Source organism: Polypterus senegalus, chromosome 4, assembly GCF_016835505.1.
Source record: "Polypterus senegalus isolate Bchr_013 chromosome 4, ASM1683550v1, whole genome shotgun sequence".
In the NCBI taxonomy this organism is placed as follows: Eukaryota; Metazoa; Chordata; class Cladistia; order Polypteriformes; family Polypteridae; genus Polypterus; species Polypterus senegalus.
In genome coordinates, this window is record NC_053157.1 from 5073713 (window position 1) to 5100562 (window position 26850).

The 26850-nt window shown below is 41.9% G+C and overlaps 1 protein-coding gene across 2 annotated transcripts in view; it reads left to right on the forward strand.

Moving 5' to 3' along the window:
* Positions 1-18887: 18887 nt before the first annotated feature.
* The window catches only part of usp38 (ubiquitin specific peptidase 38), an 83600-nt gene continuing 75637 nt past the window's right edge, over positions 18888-26850 (forward strand). The window contains exon 1 of one of the 2 annotated variants that reach the window (XM_039750190.1): positions 18888-19055. The gene's annotated coding sequence lies outside the window, so the exon portion shown is untranslated. Of the gene's footprint in view, positions 19056-20214; positions 20318-26850 lie in introns of those variants that run through there. The other variant, XM_039750191.1, reaches the window with a different exon arrangement.

Below are 26850 nucleotides of genomic sequence, written 5' to 3' on the forward strand. Positions count from 1 at the left end.
TTCTTCTCAGGTTTGTGGTACCACCCCGGGCCGAGAGGTGGCGCTACTGCTAACTGCCGTGTCTTTTTCTTCCTCCACAGTGTAAAGAGACCGCCCAATATGGACAACTGACTCCGTCCCTCGGCCATAAAAACAAGACCTCCCCTTTCTCAGCAAAGGAGCTCCTCAATCATTGGACAGCAGAAGATACAGCCATTATTAGACGAGCCACATTATACTGGCGGCCACAGGTTTTGCTTCTTTTTTTACGCCAGTGAGTGTTGTTTTTATTTTTACCGTTAAGTAAACTGGGACGGCCGGGTGGGTGCATCTAAAATGTATTCTTGTTTGAGCCTGTCTGGGGAGGAGAGAAAGACAGCAAGCTATTTGTGATCTATCCTTTTCATCCCCACAATTGTACGTGCCAACACAATAGGCCTCATAACCATAACTCCTTGCAATGTTCAAAATTGAGGTTAAAGCTATCACATGTAATAATGTACAACCTTAATTTAAGATTATAAAATGACAACAGAAGTTCAGAAGCAACGTCTCTATGACCAAATGGTAAAGTTTGTGAGCTGGAATGTCAAAGGTCTCAATCACGAACTAAAGAGGAAGAAAGTAATCTCTCACCTAACAGGTCTAAATGCCAAGATAGTATTTTTACAGGAGACTCGCTTAACCCTCAAACTGCCACAAGCAGCTATAGTCGCTTCCCAGTGCAATTTGCCAGCACGCTGGAGCTGATCAGTCCATGCCGTACATTCGTTGAGCAGCCAGCTCATGACCACTGGCGCCCGATAGCGAATCAACATCACTGTCCCTGGGATTGAGACGCTGCACTATACCAGCGTTGGCCTCTGTGTGCTTGCGTGCAGCCAGTTCAAGCGTAGTTGGCACAGTCGCTGATTTACTGAATTTCATCAATGACATCGATCACACCTTGTACATATCATAATAGATTGTTCCATTACAGTTCATTAGCAGTGTGTGAAATGATCAGTGTTGCAGTAATTGTGATGCTCTTTGCCTGAAAACAAATATATGTGTTCCATTCAAATTTCACTTTTTCTTGGTGAATTGGGATGTTTCCTTAAAAAAGTGCAACAAAAAAGTATATGGTGCATTAACCCCCCTATGTATGTGGCAGTTTAAGGGTTAATCAACAAGGATCCGTTTCGGTTGCAAAGAGACAGGACTGTCCAAATATTCCACTCCATCTATACAAAGAAAACTGGAGGTGTGGGAATCTTAATTCACAAAACAATTTCATTTGTAGTATCAGACCCCGAAGGGCGATATGTGATAGTTAAGGGTAATTTATTTAATTGTAAAGTAATTTTGAGAAACTGCGGTGGGCTGGCGCCCTGCCCAGGGTTTGTTTCCTGCCTTGCACCCTGTGTTGGCTGGGATTGGCTCCTGCAGACCCCAGTGACCCTGTCGTTAGGATGTAACGGGTTCGATAATGGATGGATGGATAATTTTGAGAAATATCTATGCACCTAATGTGGACGATAGAGACTTCATCCAAAACATATTTGCGTCCATTCCTAACTTGAACACTCACAAAATTATTAAAGACGGAGGCTTTAATTGAGTTTTAAATCCAGACCTGGATAGGTCTTCAGCTACAGGGGTGACAACATCTAACAATTGCAAAAATAATCACACAGTTTTTAATTGATCATAACTTGTTTGAGCCTGTCATTCCCACAGATGACCACATTGGTCAATACGACCTGCAGAAATTAGAACATTGGAACAATCTGGACAAGAAGAAGCCATTCATAGGACGTTCCTATGCATTGAATTCTGAATTAACATCAAGTCGAGTTCTGAAGGTCCCTGAAGTCCTGATCCTTCTATGTGTCTGTGGTTCTCTCTGTGAAGAAAAACTTTGTAATGTTTGTGTGAAATTCACCCTTCACAAGTTTCCAGCTGTGTCCCCGTGTTCTTGATGAACTCATTTTAAAGTCACAGTCTCAATCAAGTGCACTAATTCACTTCATCATTTTAAACACTTCAGTCAGGTCTCCTCTTCATCTCCTTAAGGCTCGGCTCTTTTAATCTTTCCTCATAACTCATCCCCTGATGCCCTCAATCAGCCAAGTCGCTCATCTCTGGACCTTCTCTTGTGCTGTTATGTCCTTTTTTGTATCATGAAGACCAAAACTTCACACAGAACTCCAGATGAGGCCTCACCAGTGTGCTATAAAGGTTGAGCAGAACCTCCTGTGACTTGTACTCCACACGTCAAGGCGCTATATAACCTGACAGTCTGTTAGCCTTCTTAATGGCTTGTCTGGCAGTTGATCGTGTCGAGTCCTCTACGACTCCTAAGTCCTTCTCATAAGGCGGACTCTCGATTTTCAGACCTCCCATTGTGTATTCAAACCTCACATTTTTACTTCCTACGTGTAATACTTTACATTTAATTACATTAAATTTCATCTGCCCAAGCGTCTATGCTGCCCATGTCTCTTGTGGAACAGTCTAGACGAGGACAGGCTATTGAGCCCAACAAAGTTCGCCCGTCTTATCCACTTAATTCTTCTAAAATGATATCAAGTCAAGTTCTGAAGGTCTGCTCCATGTGTTTGTGGTTCTCTGTGGAAAGAAAAACGTCTGAATGTTTGTGTGAAATTTACCCTTCACAAGTTTCCAACTGTGTCCCCGTGTTCTTGATGAACTCATTTTAAAGTCACCGTCTCGATCCACTCCACTAATTCCCTTCATAATGTTAAACACTTCAATCAGGTCTCCTCTTAATCTTCTTTTGTTTAAACTGTAAAGACTCAGCTCTTTTCATCTTTCCTCATAACTCATCCCCTGTAGCCCTGCAATCAGCCAAGTCGCTCTTCTCTGGACCTTTTCTTGTGCTGCGATGTTCTTTTTGTACCCTGGAGAGCAAAATTGTATCCAGGACTCCAGATGAGGCCTCACCAGTGTATTATAAAGCTGAGCAGAACCTCCTGTGACTAAGAGAAGATGAAGGGCGAAATTAAAAAGTTAGTTTGTGTCACACAAGCACATCAGAGGGTGACCCTCCGAGTTCTTCCCAGGTTTGTTGTACCACCCCGGGCTGAGAGGTGGCGCTACTGCTAACTGCCGTGTCTTTTTCTTCCTCCACAGGGTAAAGAGACTGCCCAATATGGACAACTGACTCCGCCCCTCGGCCATAAAAACAAGACCTCCCCTTTCTTTACCGAGCGACCAGAGCAAAGGAGCTCCTCGATCATTGGACAGCAGAAGATACAGCCATTATTAGACTAGCCACATTATACTGGCGGCCACAGGTTTTGCTTCTTTTTTACGCCGATGAGTGTTGTTTTTATTTATACCATTAAGTAAACTGGGACGGCCGGGTTGGTGCATCTAAAATATATTCTTATTTGAGCCTGTCTGGGGAGGAGAGAAAGACAGCAAGCTATTTCTGATCTATCCTTTTCATCCAAACAGTTGTAAGTGCCAACACAATAGGCCTCATAACCATAACTCCTTGCAATATTCAAAATTAAGGTTAAAGAAAAATGTCTGAATGTTTGTGTGAAATTTACCCTTAACAAGTTTCCAACTGTGTCCCTGTGTCCTTGATGAGTTCATTTTAAAGTCACCGTCTCGATCCACTGCACTAATGCACTTCATCATTTTAAACTCTTCATTCAGGTCTCCTCTTCATCTCCTTTAAAGGCTCAGCTCTTTTACTCTTTCCTCATAACTCATCCCCTGTAGCCCTGCAATCATCCAAGTCACTCTTCTCTGGACCTTCTCCAGTGCTGTTATGTCCTCTTTAGAGACCAAAACTGCACCCAGGACTCCAGATGAGGCCTCACCAGTGTGTTGTAAAGCTTGAGCAGAACCTCCTGTGACTTGTACTCCACACATCAAGGCGCTATATAACCTGACAGTCTGTCAGCCTTCTTAACTTTTTTGAAGCTGAAAAGTTTTCCAAAAAACTCAGTTTTATGAAAAGTCAAAGTCTATAAAGTGAACTTTATTGTTATCTCAACCACATACAGTACAAGCATACAGATGGACGAAATGGCGAAGCTCAGGGTCCACAGTGTAACAACATGAAGTGCAAATAAAAAATTTTAAATTAAATTGAAAATATAATTAAAGTAAAATTTTAAAATTAACATTTAAAATTAAAACACAAACAAGACAAGACATTGTGCAATACCAAAGCATACCAAGCAATGGTTTCACATATAAATCAACATAAATGCTGCCTGCTGTAGTTGCTGTCGGCGCTAGTTTGGCATCTCTGGAAGCAGCAGCTCTGTGGTGGCGGCTTGATGGCCACCAGGAATTCAGGGTGGGCTGGCTGGCTGGCTGTCTGTCCTCACGCGGGGGTGGCAGTCGCAATGCAACACAATCTAGTTTGTACCTCTTGTCATCGTAAATGGCAAGAGAAATTAAATTAATTCCCAGCTAAACAATGCTGTAGGCCAGGGGTCGGTGGAACTTTTTTACCCATTACCCCAAAATTTGTTTATTTAAGTCACCGTTACCCCCATGATTTGAAAGGAAGAAAATCGTTGTTTTTAAATTCAAATTATTTATTGAATCTGTTTTCAAATCTATACTAATAAAAGGCAAAGCCCTCACTCACTCACTCACTCACTGACTCACTCATCACTAATTCTCCAACTTCCCGTGTAGGTAGAAGGCTGAAATTTGGCAGGCTCATTCCTTACAGCTTACTTACAAAAGTTGGGCAGGTTTCATTTCGAAATTCTACGCCTAATGGTCATAACTGGAAGGTATTTTCTCCATTAACTGTAATGGAGTTGAGCTGGAATGACGTGGGGGGGGCGGAGTTTCGTGTGACATCATCACGCCTCCCACGTAATCACGTGAACTGACTGTCAGCGCAGTGCGTAGAAAACCAGGAAGACCTCCAAAAAGCGCTTAAGAAAACATGCATTATATAATTGAGAAGGCAGCGGAAAACAATAAGAAGCGAGCGAGTGACATATACTACCATATTCATGAGTGTTGCTGCCTCGGAAAGAAAGCACGGTGTAAACCTAAACTTTAAATTAAGTTCATAGACAGGCTACCGCTGGCGTTTCACATGCCCACAGGTAATGCGGGATACAAGTTTAATGAGAGGGCGCGGATATAAGCGAGAGTTTTGATCACTTTGTAACTAAGTTAAAATTGTAGGTGAAGGGCTGTGCTTATGCAAATTCCGAGAGACTGTGTTTGTGGGGGATTGACAGTTAAAGGCGGGTGGGGGAGTCACGTCATCATCTCCCCTCCCATTCATCTAATTTCGGTCTGAGCTGAGCTCAGCTAATGCCGTCTTCGAAGCAACTTTGTCAGACTGCCACCAAATACTCACAGAAAATCCACAAGTTAATACACACGCTGTCTCTATAGAGTTTCTCCACACTGAATCCTCCAGGCACTACTTACAAAAGGTCACATTGACAATCGTGTTACGTTATTTTTAAAATCTTTCCTTTTCTTAGCACAAGCACAGCTGAGAAGCTTCGATGCATGTGCTCCATAACGCTTAAAAATAATGCATTTAATCACACTTTGCATTACAAGCAAAGGGAGCTTTTGTCAATGCATGATTTCCTGGTACTGTACACGATTACATTGATCAGCATCCCGATTCATTTTACCCTCGCACCACCTTAGTTTGAGAAGAAGTCTGAAAAATATGAGGTTAACACAGAAAAACATCACCAATTCAAGCTTTATGAATAATCGATTCGCCATCAATAATTGTTTTGGTAAAGCCATCCTCCTTCCATTTTATAATTTTTCCGCCAATAGCCATGATTAAATGAACGGTAAAAAAGTAAGAGCAAAGCGAGGGTGACTTATTTAGGCAGGCATATATATGACAGCAACACTCATGACAATGTCAATCATGTTACGTTATTATTAAAATGTTTCCTTTTCTTTTCATTACTTCTTTAACACACTACTTCTCCTGAGAGGCGGGATTTTGCTATATATATAATATATGAATGACCTCCAAAGAGCTGAGACTTTTGATATCATGAGCGTGTCTGCAAAACTGGGTCTCCTGCCCAGCAAAAGTCGAGCAGCCAGCGCGCGTGCATAGCTGTGCCGGCCTTTGAGGCGCTGACTGCGCTTCTGCCTTAAGTCAAAGTGAGCACTTTTAATTTTTTTCATCCTCCCCCTGCGCTATAGCCCAGACAAGTGCAAACACGGGACCCCTTTTCTACACCACGGCAAAATAATATTAAGGCGATTCACACTTTCTTTTGCGATACGATTATGAGGTCCTCACCTCGGATTATGAAGACACGCACAGAGTGGAGGACTGACAGTGCCATCACAGCCGATTAATGGCGGGGCGTCTCACCAGTCTACACAAGGCGATCATAGCGTCAGCGAACACATCTCTCTATACTATATAAAAGAAAAAGGCAACTTTCCTTTCTTTACACCTTTTTTCCTTTTATCCCAAACCAAAGCCTTTCTCTCTTAACACTGCAGAGGACACAAAACTAATTTTCTTTAAATGCCGGTAAGGCACATTACCAGAGGCACAAATTTGAACGTTCACATAGAAAATGTAATTTCTATACCACAGCCGTCGTGTAGCGCCTTTCAAAGGGATCTACTACCGAGAGATGATCCATATACATTTTAGCTGCTGTTAGTTACTTACCTGTTGTGTTACACAGTCTTTAAAATGTAGTTTACCTGAAACCACTCCAGTAGTGCTCAATGTACCTGTACTTCTTAAAACGTTAATGTTTTACTGTTTAATAACTTATAGACTATATTTTATTATTTTTCCCTTGCACTCAGTGACCAAAGCTATACACACACATATAGACACATACAAACATACACACAAGTATATGTATGTGTATATATATATATATATAAACACACACACACCCTTATCTACATTATATATATACATATATATAATTTGTGTGTGTGTATGTATGTATGTATGTGTATATATGATGTAGATAGGTATGTATATATATATATATATGTATATGTAGATATGAAGATATGTATGTGTATATATATGTATGTGTGTGTGTGTTTGTGTGTGTGTGTGTGTATATATATATGACAGCAGCAATCCAAGCTGTGAGAAAACACTAAAAAGGAGGCATGTCAGACGTTGTGGTACATTTTCTGATGCAGCTAGACGAAAAAAACTTCGTGACGCTGCCGCCAAATACACAAAACAATTACTTTGACAATCATCTTACATTATTTTTAAAATGTTTCCTTTTCTTTTTCATAACTTCTTTAACACATGACATCGCTGCGAAGCGCGGGTATTTTGCTATATATACTGTATATATATCACAGCGACACTCATAACAGTGACAAAACAATTACATTGACAATCATGTTACGTTATTTTCAAAATGTTTCCTTTTCTTTCTCTTTCCTTCTTTAACACACTACTTCTCCGCTTCCAAGCGCGGGTATATATATATATATATATATAGATAGATAGATAGAGATATATATATATAGATAGATATGAAAACAACATATATATATATACTGCGGTGGGTTGGCACCCTGCCCGGGATTGGTTCCTGCCTTGTGCCCTGTGTTGGCTGGGATTGGCTCCAGCAGACCCCCGTGACCCTATTCGGATTCAGCGGGTTAGGAAATGGATGGATGGATGGATATATATATAGATATATATATATATATATAGATAGATATGAGAACAACATATATATATATATAGATAGATAGGTAGATAGATAGAGATATATATATATATATATATAGATAGATATGAGAACAACACTCATATCAATGACAAAACAATTACATTAACAATCAAGTTACGTTGTTTTCAAATTTTTCCTTTTCTTTTTCGGTACCTTCTTTAACACACTACTTCTCCGCCATGCTGGTATTCTGCTAGTATATATATATATATATATATATATGTTTATATATATATATATATATATATATATATATATATATATATGAATGACCTACAAAGAGTGCTGAGACTTTTGATATCATGAACGTGTGTACAAAAGGGGTCTCCTGCCCAGCAAAAGTCGAGCAGCCAGCGCACGCGCATAGCTGTGCCGGCCTTTGAGACGCTGGCTGCGCTTCTGCCTTAAGTCAAAGTGAGCACTTTTAATTTTTTTCATCCGCCCCCTGCGCTACAGCCCAGACAAGTGCAAACACGGGACCCCTTTTCTACACCATGGCAAAATAATATTAAGGCGATTCACACTTTCTTTTGCACGTATACGATTATCAGGTCCTCACCTCGGATTATGAACACACGCACACGAGTAGAGGACTGACAGTGCCATCACAGCTGATTAATGGCGGGACGTCTCACCAGTCTACACAAGACCCACCGCGACTGTCCCCAAAAGGCGATCATAACGTCCAGCGAACACATCTCTCTATACTATATAAAAGAAAAAGGCAACTTTCCTTTCTTTACACCTTTTTTCCTTTTATCCCAAACCAAAGCCTTTCTCTCTTAACACTGCAGAGGACAGAAAACTAATTTTCTTTAAATGCCGGTAAGGCACATTAAAAGAGGGCAGAAATTTGAACGATCACATAGAAAATGTAATTTCTATACCACAGCCGTCGTGTAGCGCCTTTCAAAAGGGATCAACTACTGAGAGATGATCCATATACATTTTAGCTGCTGTTAGTACTACTTACCTGTTCTGTTACACCGTCGTTAAAATGTAGTTTAGCCGAAACCACTCCAGTAGTGCTCAATGTACCTGTACTTCTTGAAACGTTAATGTTTTACTGTTTAATAACTTATACACTATATTTTATTATTTTTCCCTTGCACTCAGTGACCAAAGCTATACACACACATATAGACACATACATATATATACCTGTGTGTATGTTTATATATATGTGTATATATATACTGTATACACACACACACACACCTATCTACATTATATATATATATATATATACATACACACACACACACACATACATACATACATACATACACACATATATATAATTTGTGTGTGTGTATGTATGTGTGTATGTGTATATATGATGTAGATAGGTATGTATATATATATATATGTGTATATGTAGATATGTATATAGATATGTAGATATGAAGATATGTATGTGTATATATATGTATGTGTGTGTGTATGTGTGTGTTTGTGTGTGTGTGTGTGTGTATATATATATGACAGCAGCAATCCAAGCTGTGAGAAAACACTAAAAAGGAGGCTTGTCAGACGTCGTGGTACATTTTCTGATGCAGCTAGACGAAAATAACTTTGTGACGCTGCCGCCAAATACATAAAACAATTACTTTGACAATCATGTTACATTATTTTTAAAATGTTTCCTTTTCTTTTTCATAACTTCTTTAACACATAAAATCGCTGCAAAGCGGGTATTTTGCTATATATATATATATATATATATATATATATATATATATACATATATATATATCACAGCGACACTCATAACAGTGACAAAACAATTACATTGACAATCATGTTACGTTATTTTCGAAATGTTTCCTTTTCTTTCTCTTTCCTTCTCTAACACACTACTTCTCCGCTGCCAAGCGCGGGTATATATATAGATATAGATATAGATATAGATATAGATATATATATAGATATATATAGATAGATATGAGAACAACATATATATATATAGATAGATAGATATGCGAACAACACTCATATCAATGACAAAACAATTACATTAACAATCAAGTTACGTTGTTTTTCAAATTTTTCCTTTTCTTTTTCATACCTTCTTTAACACACTACTTCTCCGCTGCGAAGCGTGGGTATTCTGCTAGTATAATATAAAAATAAAAGGCTAAATAATAAAAAAATAAATAAAAGGACAACATTCACTTGGCGAAATGGTGTTGTTTCATTTTTGAAACAATGACATCAAAATTAGGGATCTTTATGAAAATGCTTGCACGTTGACCATATGTATCACACTGCATCGTATTTCCAACTTTGGTGTTCGAAATACACTCAAACCTGTTTTTATGCGATAATAGGGACTGCATAAAAAACACACAACATTTTTTTTTCGAAACTTCATAAATAGTTATAAAAAATATTGCTTGCGATAAATTAAGAAAAAACTTTTACTCCTGCCTACCAAATACAGTCTTATCAGTCGTTTTCAAAATTCAATGTAGATCGATGTAAAAAAAAATAGATTACGACGTAAATAAATTATTTTTCTAATAGTCTTAATTGAATTTCCAAAAAAAAAAAAAAAGGAAATATGCATAAGGATCGAGGTGTGCTATGGAGCAAAAATGGTTGACAAAAACGTGGTTAGTACGTCGTATCACCGGACACCAACGGTCATTGCAATCATGATACCACATACGTATCACCGGCCACCAAAGTGGTAATACAACACTGTCTTACCTTGATCGTCGAAGTTTTTCAGCAAAATATTGTAGCGAATCTATCTGAGGCTACGGCGGCACGGTCTCAACGTGCAAAGGGACATGATGTATGCGCTCGAGTCGTCTCTCCCTGGTGTTGATATAGGCGCTTTCAATTATTGTAGTCGCTGGCGGTGGTGGACTCGATGCATCTCGTTCGGCTGCTCCGTGGCGAATCAATCTTCAGTATCTGGTAGAATGAATCTTTGGCCATTCGCCGCCTCCTTTTAACGGACGCGTGCCCCCCACCCGCACAGTGTTACAGCTTTTGCGTTCGACGCGCGGTGAAGTTATAAATATTGGTTGCAATCGGACCGGGAGCTCACTCTACGAGATACGTTCGTTTAGATATGCCACTTTCTAGCGCGTTCACAGATCAGGAAGAAAAATGTAAGTCGCAACAAGAAACAAGCTTTTGATTTATTTATGTATCTATCAACAACAACAACAAAATTTATTTATATAGCACTTTTTCATACAAACAGTAGCTCAAAGTGCTTTACATATTAAAGAATAGAAAAATGAAAGACACAATTATAAAACAAAATAAATCAACATTAATTAACATCGAATAAGAGTAAGGTTCAATGGCCAGGGGGGACAGAAAAAACAAAAAAAATTCCAGACAGCTGGAGAAAAAATAAAATCTGTAGGGATTCCAGACCATGAGACCGCCCAGTCCCCTCTGGGCATTCTACCTACCTATCTATGTCTTTACTGAGTCCTTATTACACCCGAAAATATCACTTTTATCCCAATTGGGGTCATTGACCCCTGTTCCCTGACCACTGCTGTAGGCGCATCAGCTACATGAACGTGTTCAGCACCACGATCAGCTGATGCTGGTACCTCACTTTTGTTTTTCAATCTCCATCTCCACTTGCATGAAAATCAGCATCCGACAAGTCAGAATCTGATTCCGCCATAATATGCCAAATGCTGTCCATGGAGTATTTGGCCTTGCGTATTCACTTTGGTCTCTCGCCAGATGTCGATGCCAATTTACAGGTTGTTTGCTCTTCGCTACTCGCAGGGAATCGAGCTCAAGTCAACAAAGCTAACTTTCCTTCTAGCAAAGAGAGACGGACTAAAATGTAACGGTGAGTTTTGTCGCAGTTTACAGCTGATTACTATCCTCTATCCCTGAATTTCAATAAAAGTCGACATGCGCACTGAAAGAGTTAATGGCTTCTGAACACCGTCTGGCAGTTGATGGTGTCGAGTCCACTACGACTCCTAAATCCTTCTCATGATGTGGAAAGGGAAAGGGGCGGGGCCATCATGTCTTTGATTGACATTTTGACAGAAGGTGTCACGTTCAACCTTCAAATATCAATAGTTCTGACAAATTCAAAGTAGGTAAAGCAGTAATATTACCACCATCGTATCAAGATAGTCAAAGAGCATTGCAATAGTTATCTCATAATGCAATGGCAATATCCCGAATTATCAGTCAGACAGATTTTTTTATTACAATGACATGCAATCCACAATGGCCAGAAAAAAAGAGTGTGGCATTCAAGAAAAATGAATTCTAAAACTGTTGCTCGCTTACATATTGTGTCACCAAAAGATATCGAACGGTTTCATTTAAAACTGTAGCTACATGAATCGAAAGGAGCAACGTCATATAAAGATGTTCTAACTGTAGGTGGAACTAAGTGCGTTACTTGTCAATTAGTGGCACGAGCAGCTGGGTTATGTAAATCTGACGACTATTTGTTTGAAATGATGTCTGATGCCGCTTATGTAATGATGCCTGACAAATTAAGACACTTCTTCGTGTACGTAATTATGACAGGTGAAGTTGATGCTTTACAATTATGGGCAGCGTTCAAAGGGACGTTATCCGAAAAGTCGAATGAACAAATCGGCTCTTTCGATCATCAAAGGAATGTTAGAAGCAGAAGATTTAACGATGCAGCAATTTGGTCTTCCAGAAGAAACAGACAAATCAGAGGTAAAGAAAGAGATAACAGCAGATGAAACGTTAACAGTGGAAGACCATAAAAATTATATCAGAAACTTTAATTCCAAATATTGTTTTTACTGAAGTTTTAAAGTAAAAGTGAACACAATGCATATGTAACAATTCACATGAAAAAAATGTAATTGTATTTCCGGAAAAACAAACTATGGGGTTGGCGAGCGAAGCGAGCAGGGGGCAAAGCCCTCAGTATACATATAAGCTTCCTCCACAAGTGACATGGGCAGCATACAGGCTTGGGCAGATCAAACTTGTCAGTAAATGTAAAGTATTACACATAGAAAGTAAAAATGTGAGGTCTGAATTCACAATTGGAGCTCTGAAAATCGAAAGTCCAGCTCTTGAGAAGGACTTAAGAGTTGTAGTGGACTCGAAATTATCAACTGCCAAACAGTGTTCAGAAACCATTAAGAAAGCTAACAGAATGTCAGGTTATATTGCGCCTTGATGTGTGGAGTACAAGTCACAGGAGGTTCTGCTCAGGCTTGGTAAGGCCTCATTTGGGGCCTCATGTATAAGCGGTGCGTACACACAGAGATGTTGCGTAAGAACGTTTCCACCTTCAAATCGTGATGTATAAAACCTAAACTTGGCGTAAAGCTACGCACATTTCCACGGTAGCTCATACCCTGTCGTACGCAAGTTCTCCGCTCAGTTTTGCAGACTGGCGGCACCCAGCGTCAAATCAGTGCTACTGTTCCTATGTGGTTGATCTTTCTTTTTCAGATCCACGACCTTGATGCCGCTTTATAAATACACTGAAATGAATCGTATATTGTTTATTAGTTTAATGCATCTGATTGTAATTAACTTGCAACAATATAATGGTCCATGGAATGGTCAAACAGTTCTAAATACCATAACTGCTTTAGCGTTGTTACTCTCACTGCACCTTCTTCTACTTCTTTCAGCTGCTCCTGTTAGGGGTTGCCACAGCGGATCAGCTGATCGGAAAGAGAATTATCGGTATACAGCATCAAACACACGCTGCCTCAGCCATACAGTCTATTTGAACTGCTTCTCACATGGCAAACGCTTCAAAACCTTTCCTGTACGGACTTCGAGGTTCACAAACAGTTTCATCCCAAGAGCTCTAAATGCACTCAGTCAGTCCATCAAGTGCTTCGTCTTGAACTGTTTGGACTTATAAGTACAATCACCTCACTGTAAACTGGCATTACTGTTAGAATATCGCACAACCTGAGCTACTTTATAAAGTGCGTATTTACATATGATGATGATATCATTTTTACGATGAAATGCAGCAAAATATGTTTATTATATTATACAGATAAAACTTTAACTTCATTTAAATAATCTATATTGTTAATAATTAAAGGACATGGTGTCGCTACGCTAGCAAGGATCTGGCGCTCCGTTCACGGATTGTTCCTGCCTCGCACTGTATGCTTCACTGGGACTGGCGTGAAGGATAGAATAATTAAACACGCACTACGAAGATATTTCAATGTTCCTTAAAAGTTTTGAAGAATCGGCGTTGTAAGCTTACAGATGGCTTAACGTCTCTTACAGAGCTGATTGTGTGGCGATTGGGTATTTGGAGAAAGAAAAGGAAGGACAGGAATTAGAGGTGAGTACGTTTGAAAGAGACAGCACTGCTGCAGTAAAGTATTTTATCGAAGGTTGTGCACAATCACTGCGCCACCGTGTTCCTATATTTAATAACGTGCTTTAACTCCTATCATCATGAAAATGACATCACGTATACATCTCAGTATTTTAGTTATTCAGAGAGCTGTAATATCACAAATGTCATGGATTCTGTGACCAGTCGGAGGAAGAGAGCCGGTTTAAGAATCGCGTAGTGATTCACACACACAGAGCACATAGAAGATCAAATACAAAGCAAAGCATTTAACGTGCTACTTTAATTACGATGGGATTTGAGAAACTGGTAATTAAACGATTTTAAGATGAAGTTTATGATGTTCTACTTTAACGACAAAATAAACTACGTGATTAAAGTGGAAATTTTCAGATTGAATTTGACATTTCGTGCTTTTCCCCCACTGTCTGCCTTTTTGTTCTCTGTACCCTAATAAGCTTTCATATGACACTCAGACGGTGGGCTACGACGCGCCTTTTCACGGCGACTTTGATATGCGACAACTTCTTTTTTATTTTGAGCACTGTGTAACTTTGTGAACGTGAGCTTTCGAGTTTCTCCAACACTCTGTCACTCGATCAACGTCCTTTTGTTGTTTATACCACTGTTTAAACTTACAGGGGTGTCGAACTCCAGTCCTGGAGGGCCGCAGTGGCTGCAGGTTTTCATTCTTACCATCTTCTTCATTAGTGACCCGTTTTTGGTGCTAATTACTTCTTTTAATTTGTGGCCCCTTAGTTGTTTGTTTTTCCTTAATTAACAGCCTGTATAAGAAACATCACCTGGATGCACTAGGACACATCATCAGTGTTGTATCCTGAGGTCATCAGGCGTTTCGGGTCTCGCAACATCATACACCCTCGCTCAGGTGACCCAGCCGGGGTTGATCACTCCCCAACTTGTGTCCCAGTAGCAATCCACGGATCGGCCCTCTTCATCCAAAGTCACCTTGAGGCTTTCTCTGCGGCTTCACTTGCGGATTTAATGGCCCTCTTCTTGGCCGCTCCTGTTATGCCCAACCGTGTGAGGACTCTACACAGTGAGTGTCCTGCAAATCCTCTGCAACCTATTTCTATGGGCTCATAGAGTACCCTCCAGCCTCTGCCCCTGCACTCCTGTACCAGCTCCTGGTACTTGGCACGTTTCCTCACCCAAGCTTCCTCAATACGTTCTTCCCAGGGCACTGTCAGTTCCAGCATGATCAGCTGTTTTGAGGCCTCAGATGTAATGATCATGTCTGGCCGGAGTTGTGTAGTTATAATTTGCTGCGGGAACTTTAGTTGGTTTCCCAAGTCAGCCTGCAGCTGCCAGTCAGAGGCTGTGTGGAAGAGGCCTGTTGTTACTGCCTTTTCCTGGGATTGCTCTCCTGCTTTAATGAAGGTAACTGACTTCTTAGGGTCGTGGATGTGTTTGCTTGTCTTGATGGCTGCAGTCAAGCTTTCAACAACTGCCTTGAGCACCTTGTCATGGCGCCACTGGTAGCGTCCATCTGCCAATGCCTTAGGACAGCTGCTTAGTAGATGTTCTAGAGAGCCTCTTCCTGAACAAAGTGGGCAGGATGGTGTCTCGCTCTTTCCCCAGACGTGGAGGTTTGCTGGACTTGGCAGGACATCGTAGACCGCCTGCACCAGGAACCGGACACGAAAGAAATCTCCCTGCATGATGTCCGACCATGTGATCCTACACTGGAGAGTGCTCTCCCACCTTGTCCACGCACCCTGTTGCCGGCGTCCTACTGCCCTGCTCACTCTCTCTTCCTCCACCCCTGCTCGGACCTCTTCCGGGAGTAGATGGATTCTCTCCTTGCCCTGGGCCTTGCCGACCTGGGTCTTTGGGAAGTAGCCCAGACCTGCTCTATTGCCAAACAATAATGAGACACAAAACGAGTCGCCACATGACCAGCTCACCTCTGCCCATCACACAATATCTGAATATAAAGAAAGATGAAGGTCTCGGTAAGGCTGATCTCTCAGGTCACCAAAACATTTTGACGAAAAAAAAAAACAGAAAATCAACAGTTTTGGAAATGTCTGCTGTGGCAGAATGAGAGCAGCAACAAGCCATGAAATTAAATAATGGCCTTAATTAACAGCAAGAATGAGTTCCTCATTAAGAGATTAGTTGGAGTGAAATTGGTTGGAGTTTGAAGCCTGAGTTTAGTTGGTCATCTGTTGGCTCGTTTCACATCTTATTTCTGTTTTGCTGCAATTTAATGAAGAAAAGTATCAATTCTGAGGACTGAATCCTTCTAACAGGGCTATTAAAATGATGAGAAAAAAAGTGAATTAGCAGTGAAAACTGGTCACTGATTAGGAAAAGGGTGAGAATGAAAACCTGTAGCCACTGCGGCCCTCCAGGCTTGGAGTTTGACACCCGTGGTTTAAAGCAACAAATAGTACATTTTTCTTGCCTCCACTTGGATCGGGATTTATGTAGCGGAAGAACATGGAAGTTTGCGTATGCACAGATTCCTGCATCTGGATTTTCCTGCACGTACGCACATTCCCGCTTTTGTGCTTATGTGAGTTCTACGCACGGCGTTATACATGAGGCCCCATCTGGAGCCCTGGGTGCAGTTTTGGTCTCCAAAAAGGATATAGCAGCAGTCGAGAAAGTCCAGAGAAGAGCAACTAGGCTGATTCAGGGCTACAGGGGATGAGTTATGGGGAGGGATAAAAAGAGGTGAGCCTTTTCGTTTTAAGCAAAATAAGATTATGAGGAGACCTGTTTGGAATTATGAGGTGAATTAGTCCAACAGATCGAGACTGTGACTTTGAAATGAGTTCATCTGGGACACAGTTGGAAACTTGTTATGGGTATTAGATAGATAGATAGATAGATAGATAGATAGATAGATAGATAGATAGATAGATAGATAGATAGATAGATAGATAGATAGATAGATAGATAGATAGAAGTGAAAGGCACTATATGATAGATAGATAGATAGATAGATAGATAGATAGATAGATAGATAGATAGATAGATAGATAGATAGATAGATACTTTATTAATCCCAAGGGGAAATTCCCATAATCCAGCAGCAGTATACTGATACAAAGAAACAATATTAAATTAAAAAAGTAATAAAAATGCATGTAAAAACAGACAATAGCTTTGAATAATGTTAGCATTTACTCCCCCGGGTGGAACTGAAGAGTCGAATAGTGTGGGGTCTCCTTAGTCTGTCAGTAGAGCAAGACAGTGACAAAAGTCTGTCACTGAAGCTACTCCTCTGCCTGGAAATGATCCTGTTCAGTGGATGCAGTGGATTCTTCATGATTGACAGGAGTTTGCTTAATGCCCGTCACTCTGCCACGGATGTCAAACTGTCCAACTTTACTCCTACATTAGAGCCTGCCTTCTTAACAAGTTTGTCCAGGCATAAGGCGTCCCTCTTCTTTATGCTGCCTCCCCAGCACACCACCGTGTAGAAGAGGGTGCTCACCACAACCGTTTGATAGAACATCTGCAGCATCATATTACAGATGTTGAAGGACGCCAGCCTTCTAAGGACTTATAGTCGGCTCTGTCCTCTCTTGCACAGAACATCAGTATTGACAGTCCAGTCCAGTTTATCATGCAGCTGCACTCCCAGGTATTTATAGGTCTGCACCCTCAGCACAGTCACCTCTGATGATCACGGGGTCCATGAGGGGCCTGGTCCTCCTAAAATCCACCACCAGCTCCTTGGTTTTGTTGGTGTTCAGGTGTAAATGGTTTGAGTCGGACCATTTAACAAAGTCCTTGATTAGGTTCCTGTACTCCTCCTCCTGCCCACTCCTGATGCAGCCCACCATAGCAGTGTCGTCAGTGAACTTTTGCACGTGGCAGGACTCCGAGTTGCATTGGAAGTTTGATGTATGTTGGCTGAACAGGACCGGAGAAAGTCCAGTCCCCTGCGGCGCTCCTGTGCTGCTGACCACAATGTCAGACCTGCAGTTCCCGAGACGCACATACTGAGGTCTGTCTGTAAGATAGTCCATGATCCATGCCACCAGGTGTGAGTCTACTCCCATATTTCAACATTAGGAAGTTTTTCTTCACATGGAGAACCACAGACACTTGGAATAAGTGACCAAGTAGTGTGGTTGACAGTAGAACTTTACGGACTTTCAAAACTCGACAGTTAGGAGACCCGGGTTTGCTTCTCAGGTCTTCCCTGCGTGGAGTTTGCATGTTCTCCCCGTGTCTGCTTGGGTTTCTTCCCACAGTCCAAAGACATGCAGGTGTGGTGCATTGGTGATTCTAAATTGTCACTAGTGTGTGTGCCCTGTGGTGGGCTGGCGCCATGCCCAGGGTTTGTTTTCTGCCTTGCGCTCTATGTTGGCTGGGATTGGCTCCAGCAGACCCCCGTGACCATGTGGTTGGGATATGGCGGGTTGGATAATGGATGGATGGACGGACTTTATGTTTTTTTTTTTAGAAGAACGAAGCGGACAGGACTAGCGAGCTTTGTTGGGCTCAATGGCCTCTTCTCTCCAGGGTTGTTCTAAGATTCTAAATTCTAACAGACTAAAGCCAGAATAGCAGACAAACTGACGAGAGCTTGAAATCACTTACCCATGTAAAGCCGGGTCATGCTTGTAATCTAACATACAAGTGACACATATGGCATATAAATTGGAAATTAGCTGTATACGCGAGGCATTTGCTATTTGCTCTTTTGCAAAAATAAATAGTTTCCAAAAAATTGCCAAAGTTCATACAGTTGATTTACTGTAGATGTAGAATAAATTACATTTTACTGTATAAACGGTGCGCCCTCACAAGATGCATGACCGTCAATTACGAGAATTTCTTGAAGGCAAACAGCGGGACAGCACAGCTCGGGGTCCTTCTTGGGCTCGACTCGGAAGAATGACGTCATTGACAGGCACTGTAATTCTGAAAGAAGAAGTGTAGGATTATTTGTGTCTGAAATCGTAAATATCGACGCTTCTTTGTATTGGGTTTATCATTTTTTTTTCTCTTTAGAGTTTTACGGAGGGATTTGGATACCTGCTTTTTGTTCCCAGGTAAAGTAGTTTAATTTAAGATGTTTTTTTTTTCTGAACACCGGGTCGCGGTAGTAATGGGCCGAGCGGCGTTTAGTTTGTTATTGTTTGTCATTCCTCATCTTTTTTTTCTCCTTTCAAGCCTAATTGTTACAGTGTGGTTTAACAGACGGACAGGTGATTTGGTGTTTTATGTCCTGTGTTTGTGTTGAGTGAGAAGTGAGAGGTCGGCATGCCGGCTTTTTTCGTGGATTACGATGCCGCCTCGTTTACTGCGCCTGTAACATTATTAAAATAAACTGGATTATTGTGCGGCGGTGCTGGCGGAGAGTCGTTTTTAAACTGATCGTAAGAACTGTCAGTTTTCTTTAGATTAACAATTAGGTGGGGTGACCAGACGACCCGGTTTGACCGAGACTTTCCCGTTTTTATGTCCCGGAATTGAACACACGGTGCCGTTTATCCCGTTTTGAGGCGGTCGAAATGGGAAGGAGGACCCATCAGCCTCCTCGGATTTCGATTTAATGTGCTGTTTTTATTTTTTTCAAGGCGTACCATACTTCATGGGAAAATCCCAAAGGGATCTTCAGTTTAATTTTGTATCTCACAAGCTCGCCGGATTAAGGAATTGTTTCCCGTTTGGGAACCATGACAGTCTGGTCAGTCTACACACAAGTGTCCCGCTTTGGGAAAGTCGGATCGATCCTACAATTTGCCGTTGGTTAAACGTTTGTCCAAAACTCCGGATTCGTATTTCCCCGATTTAAATAGCGTCTTTGAGATCGAAAGTTTAACACCTGGGATATTCCCCTATTGGCCATTGTGGTTGCTTTTGTATCTTTAGTGGCAGTAATTATTATTATTTTTTTATTTAGTTATTTTGGTGGAACTTTAAGCAGGGTGGTCAAGTAATTAGGAGCTGGACTTGACAATCACAAGGCAGCTCCCGCTTCTTCCCACCTTGAGAGTCTTTTACACATATCTGCCTGCCCTGTTAAAAGGTCCCTGTTAAAGTGCTATCGATCTGTCGATTAGAGGGGTCTCATTTGTAAACCTTGTGTACGCATAATTTTATTTGCGTAGGCAGCTTCCCTTGCCAACAACGTGATTTATAAAGAGAACCGTGTGTATGTTTTACAATGTGTTTGCAGCATTTCGGAGAAACTGGGAAATGACGACACCCTCGATCAAGTAGGGAAATGCAGCCAAACCAGTGTGGACCACCATATCGGGGCGCTCCCTGAATTCCAACATAGACAGACTGAGACCCCAGTTTTATTCAGGTGGGGAAGCGTTTTTATTTTTTTGGCTCCCCACTTCACAACACAGTACAAAAGCATCACTAATATAACACACGGTCAGTCCTCTTCTTCCTCTCTCTTTCTCTTCTTCACCTGTGCTCCTCCGTGCAAGCTTTGTCCTCCACCTCTGGCTCACTGGTGTGTCCCAGGTGTTTCTTGATCTTCTTCCAGCTGCACAGGTGGTGCTCCAAAGAGCCCAGCTGTTGCTGCAGCACACCCTGGCTTCACCTTCTGAACCCAACAGGGCTGCTCCAAACTACAACTCCCAGCATGCCCTGTGGGGATCAGTGGCGCAGTAGCAAACCATGGAGCTGCTGCTCTTTAGCGTGTCTCGGGGAGGGTACTGTCCCAAAGAGGTTCTCTCCCTTGGTCCTTTCAGCTGGGTAATGGTCCACCTGGCTGTCCGTCACCCCAGCTACATGAAGAACAATTGAATGAATATAATAATTCATACCACGGAGCCAACATTATAATGCGCGTTGACAGAATGATGTTCACACTCAATATTAGTTCCCTTTTAAGAGGGCCAATGCTGCGTATTTGCAGTGAAGAATTTCTTTGTCACTTTATGTCACAGCTCAGTGTCACGTCAAGAATATCTCGGCCAAGTTTCACTCCATCATGCCCACTGTTCTCGGAAGCCATTAACTATCTGATGAGGCTCTGTATCCTGTTTTCTTATGGTGTGGGTGCACATACCTAAATATATATATACATACAGTGGGTACGGAAAGTATTCAGACCCCCTTCAATTTTTCACTCTTTGTTATATTGCAGCCATTTGCTAAAATCATTTAAATTAATTTTTTTCCTCATTAATGTACACACACGGCACCCCATATTGACAGACAAAAAAAAGAATTTTTGAAATTGTTGCAGATTTATTAAAAAAGAAAAACTGAACTATCACCTGGTCCTAAGTATTCAGACCCTTTGCTCAGTATTTAGTAGAAGCACCCTTTTGAGCTCATACAGCCAGGAGTCTTCTTGGGGAAGATGCAACAAGTTTTTCACACCTGGATTTGGGGATCCTCTGCCATTCCTCCTTGCAGATCCTCTCCAGTTCTGTCAGGTTGGATGGTAAACGTTGGTGGACAGCCATTTTTAGGTCTCTCCAGAGATGCTCAATTGGGTTTAAGTCAGGGCTCTGGCTGGGCCATTCAAGAACAGTCACAGAGTTGTTGTGAAGCCACTCCTTCATTATTTTAGCTGTGTGCTTAGGGTCATTGTCTTGTTGGAAGGTAAACCTTCGGCCCAGTCTGAGGTCCTTAGCACTCTGGAGAAGGTTTTTGTCCAGGATATCCCTGTACTTGGCCGCATTCATCTTTCCCTCGATGGCAACCAGTCGTCCTGTCCCTGCAGCTGAAAAACACCCCGACAGCTTGATGCTGCCACCGCCATGCTTCACTGTGGGGACTGTATTGGACAAGTGATGAGCAGTGCCACACACTGAGGAGAGGCAAGACACATGACAGCCCGCATGGAGTTTGCTAAAAGACACCTGAAGGACTCGGAGATGGTGACAAATAAGATTCTCTGGTCCGATGAGACCAAAATAGAACTTTTTGGCCTTAATTCTAAGCGGTATGTGAGGAGACCACCAGGCACTGCTCATCACTTGTCCAATACAGTCCCCACAGTGAAGCATGGCGGTGGCAGCATCATGCTGTCGGGGTGTTTTTCAGCTGCAGGGACAGGACGACAGGTTGCAATCGAGGGAAAGATGAATGCGGCCAAGTACAGGGATATACAGGGACATCCCTAGGCTCAGAACCACCACTCCGCAATCCAGTAGATGTCGCTAGTTCACCTGTTAAGGCTTTCTACGGAAAAAGCACTTTACTACAAGTAGCCCTTGCTGCATGACGCGGGACGGGGCGGTGACCGAGCTCAGGAGGGCGGGGTGCAGACGTCTAACTATGCAGATGCAGATAACGTTACATGGGCAGGTCTGAAAGCCTGTGTATGTGCACACCCCTCTGAGGTCTACCAGCCCCAATTTGGCAACAGTTGAACATCTAGGACAGCAGATTCCGACATGACAGTCACATCTCGCTTACTGTATATACTCGCGTTTTAGTTCTCTCGCAGATAAGGCATGGCTTGATTTGACTGTATAATTTCCAATATTTTTTATAATGTCGGTCGTATAAGTCAAATGCAGAAAACTCCCACTATTGGTCCAAGAGATTACGATATGCTGATGCCCACCTGAGAGAGTAACCACGGAGAACACGGCCTTTTTAATTCTATTTATCGTGCCTACGTGACCACACGGTAATACCCGCGCTATTCCAAAGCGACGTTTGCACAGTTTTGTGTTTTTTGTATCTCACACCCTCATACACCTTTATCGTGAGAGCATCCCTTATCTACGATGGAGCGTTCGATCAGAAGGAAATACGAGGCTGGTTTTAAATGAAGAGTCATTGAAGTGGCGAAGGAAATTGGTAACTACGCTGCTGCAACAAAATTTGAAGTCTCTGAGAAACTGGTGCAAGATCGGAGGAGGCAAGAAGATGTAAAAAAAATAAATAATAAATAAATATGTGTCGTATTTTTGAACGGGCGTATAAGTCGGGGTCTGATTTTTATGATTGATCTTTCAGGTTTCAAGACCCGACTTATTTGCGAGTATGTACGGTAGTTGACTGATTTAGACCGGGTCTTTTTCTATAATTTGCCTGAACATTCCGGTTGATTTTGCAACTTCTCTCATTGCACTAAGAATCAGAGTTTGTTTCTGGCAGCAATTTATGAGCGTGGGTCTGAGAGACAGACAGCGGGACTTCAGGAGTAGGGAGGGGGACGGGGCCCTCCTCACTCGCGCGCCAGCCTCCGTTCAAGTTACTCAACCTGTCGGCACATGTTAGAGCGCAGCTTGCCTCCGCTTGGCTAGCGATACCCGTTTCTCAGCAAACGTTATCATCTACAGATTGTTAAGGGAGTAACGTTTGACATTTTTGAGAGAGAGATCAGAGCTACGTGTATTTTGGAGGGTAGCTGCTCATTGGCTGAGATGTCACGGCCATATGCTTTTCTCCCCTCACGGGGGGAGGCTGTCCGGTCAGTGCCAACGTTTGACACTGGAGTGCACCTACCTTCTGCTTGGCCAGAGGTACCTTGCCAACTTTGTACATTTTTGGCAAAGAGATCACAGCTACGCATGTTTTAGAGCACGGCTGTCGAACTCCAGGCCTGGAGGGCCGCAGTGGCTGCAGGTTTTCATTCTAACCATCTTCTTAATTAGTGACCAGTTTTTGATGCTAATTAACTTCTTTTACTTTAGTTTTAATTAACTTGTCTCAGGCACCTTACTTGTTTCTTGTTTCCTTAATTAGCAGCCAAACAATAATGAGACATGAAACAAGCTGCCACATGACCAGCTCATCTTTGTCCATCACACAGTATCTGAAAATAAAGAAAGATGACGGTCTCGGTAAGTCTCATCTCTCAGGCCACCAAAGCGTTTTGACGGCGTTCTTACAAAAAACAGAAAAATCAACAGCTTTGGAAAAGTCTGCTGTGGCAGAATGAGAGCAGCAACAGGCCATGGAATTAAATGAGGGGCTTAATTAACAGCAAGAATCGGCTTCTCATTAATAGATTGGGTGGAGTATGAAATCCCAGTTAGCTGGTCATCCGTTGGCTCGTTTCACATCTCATTTCTGTTTGGCTGCCATTTAATGATGAAAGGAATACATTCAGAGGACAGAATCCTTAAAAACCGGGCTATTAAAATGAAGGGAAAAGTGAATTAGCAACGAAACTGGTCACTGATTAGGAAAAGGGTAAGAATGAAAACCTGTAGCCACTGCGGCCCTCCAGGCCTGGAGTTCGACACCCCTGTTTTATAGGGTGGCTGCTCATCGGCAGAGATATCACGGCCATGTGCTCTTCTCTCCACATGGGGGGCACTCTGAAGGTTTAAGGTTTCTTTATTTAGTCCTGTTTACACAAGAAAACATGAAATTTGCCTTCTCGATTACAACTAATAACGGACAGAACGAAATAAAACAGACAAATAGAAACAAGAAGGGTTAAGGTAAGGCAGCTTGATAATACATATTTACACCAAACAAAAAAAAAAAGGTTACAGGATATCTTTTAAAACCTTAATCATTATCTCCGATATTTATTATTGAAAAGGCGTATGGCACTAGGAAGAAAGGAGTTTCTGGAGCGATTTGTGTGGGTTTTCAAAGCGACTCTCCTTCCTGATTTACTGAAGTTTACTTCTCCATGTAATAAATGTCTGTCATCAGTTGAGATGATTTCCAGTTTCTTTACCATTGCCCTTTGACACACGCTAGTCAAATCATCTCCATCAGCCCCAATAACCTTAGCTGCATACTTTGTAATCTGCTGGAGCTTTTTTGAGTTTTGGTTTGTCAGACTATTAAAGCAGGCAATGAAACTGAAAGTGATGACAGACTGCGATAAAAGGTCCTGTTCAGCCAACATACATCGGACTTCCAAGTCCTGCCACGTGCAAACGTTCGCTGACAACACTGCTATCGTGCGCTGCATCAGGAGTGGGCAAGAGGAGGAGTATAGGAACCTAATCAAGGACTTTGTTAAATGGTGCGACTCAAACCACCTACACCTGAACACCAGCAAAACCAAGGAGTTGGTGATGGATTTTAGGAGCACCAGGCCCCTCATGGACCCCGTGATCATCAGAGGTGACTGTGCTGAGGGTACAGACCTATAAATACCTGGGAGTGCAGCTGGATGATAAACTGGACTGGACTGCCAATACTGATGGTCTGTGTAAGAGAGGACAGAACCGACTATACTTCATTAGAAGGCTGGTATCCTTCAATATCTGCAATAAGATGCTGCAGATGTTCAATCAGACGGTTGTGGCGAGCGCCCTCTTCTACGCGGTGGTGTGCTGGGGAGGCAGCATAAAGAAGAGGGACGCCTCACACCTGGACAAACTGGTGAGGAAGGCAGGCTCTATTGTAGGCACGGAGCTGGACAGTTTGACATCCGTGGAGGAGTGACGGGCGCTGAGCAGACAACTGTCAATCATGGAGAATCCACTGAACAGGATCATCTTTAGACAAAGGAGCAGCTTCAGCGACAGACTGCTGTCACCGTCCTGCTCCACTGATAGACTGAGGAGACCCTACACTATGAGACTCGGGACTCCTTCTTTCCTGTCTGTCAATGGTCCTTGTCTACTTTAAATAGTTTGAGTTTATGTAGGAGAAATAAGTGCAGGTTGCATTTAGAGAATATTTTTTTTTGTATTTGTATTCCAGTTAAGATTGTTGTCTAGGTAAGTTCCTAAGTATTTCTATTCAGTCACTATTTCTACCTCCTCTCCCAGAACTACAATAGGTGAACATACAGATTTCTGTCTCTTAAAATCAAATATCATTTCTTTGGTCTTTTTTACATTCAGAATGAGAGAGTTTTTGATGCACCAGTTTGCCATCCAGTCCACTTGATTTAGATAATCAAGATCTGCGTCCTATGAGCCTGGTAGCATCCGCATACTTGATAATGGAGCAGATTCCCGTCAGAGCTGAACGCGATCACATACAGTGCCATCGTTTGACGTTGGAGCGCACCGCTTCTGCTTGGCCAGAATTACATTTCTTTTTTAATTCTTTATTGATTGTTCAAGTTTGTCCTGTTTCACTACTACATGGGTAGAGCCGTGACGGACAGCTAGTATGGAATAATTAATGATGGGTGACAGTGACTTGTGTTTTTCTTCTGTGGAGGGGTACCAACAAATTGGTCCATGTCTGTAACATTCAGATTGCTCTGACAGCCTCAGTGTGCTCCTTTCCTAGTTATGTCCAGTCATTTGAACTGACCGCATGGTGAACTCCAAACACAGTGTAGAAAAAACTCAAGGATGGTCAGTAGAATGTGATGCCCCTTGGCCATACTTCAGGTGTAATAGCAAAGGGTCTGAGTATTTGTGTCAATGTAATCTATTATATTTTCCATCCATCCATTATCCAACCTGCTATATCCTAACTACAGGGTCACGGGGGTCTGCTGGAGCCAATCTCAGCCAACACAGGGTGCAAGGCAGGAAAGAAACCCCGGGCAGGGTGCCAGCCCACCACAGGGCACCTACACACCAGGGACAATTTAGATTCACCAATCCACCTAAACTGCATGTCTTTGGACTGTGGGAGGAAACCAACGTAGACACGGGGAGAACATGCAAACTCCTGTATTTTATTTTATTTATTTATTTTCTTTAGTCCATTTGCAATTCTGTTTATATAATCTTGTTTTGGGGTATTGAGTATTGCTTGATGGGGAAAAATACATTTTAATGATTTTTAGCTTAATATAAGAAAATTTATAAACATAAAGTGGTCTAACTACTTTCTGAATCTACTGTATTAAAAGCTATGACTACAGTAATTGGCAGTGGAGGAGAGGGTTATTGATAAAGTCCCTGATATTTGGGCCCATTGCTTTATACATTTTTTGGTTTGCTCATATATATATATTTTTTTTTTTTTTTTCCCCTTGCTTTT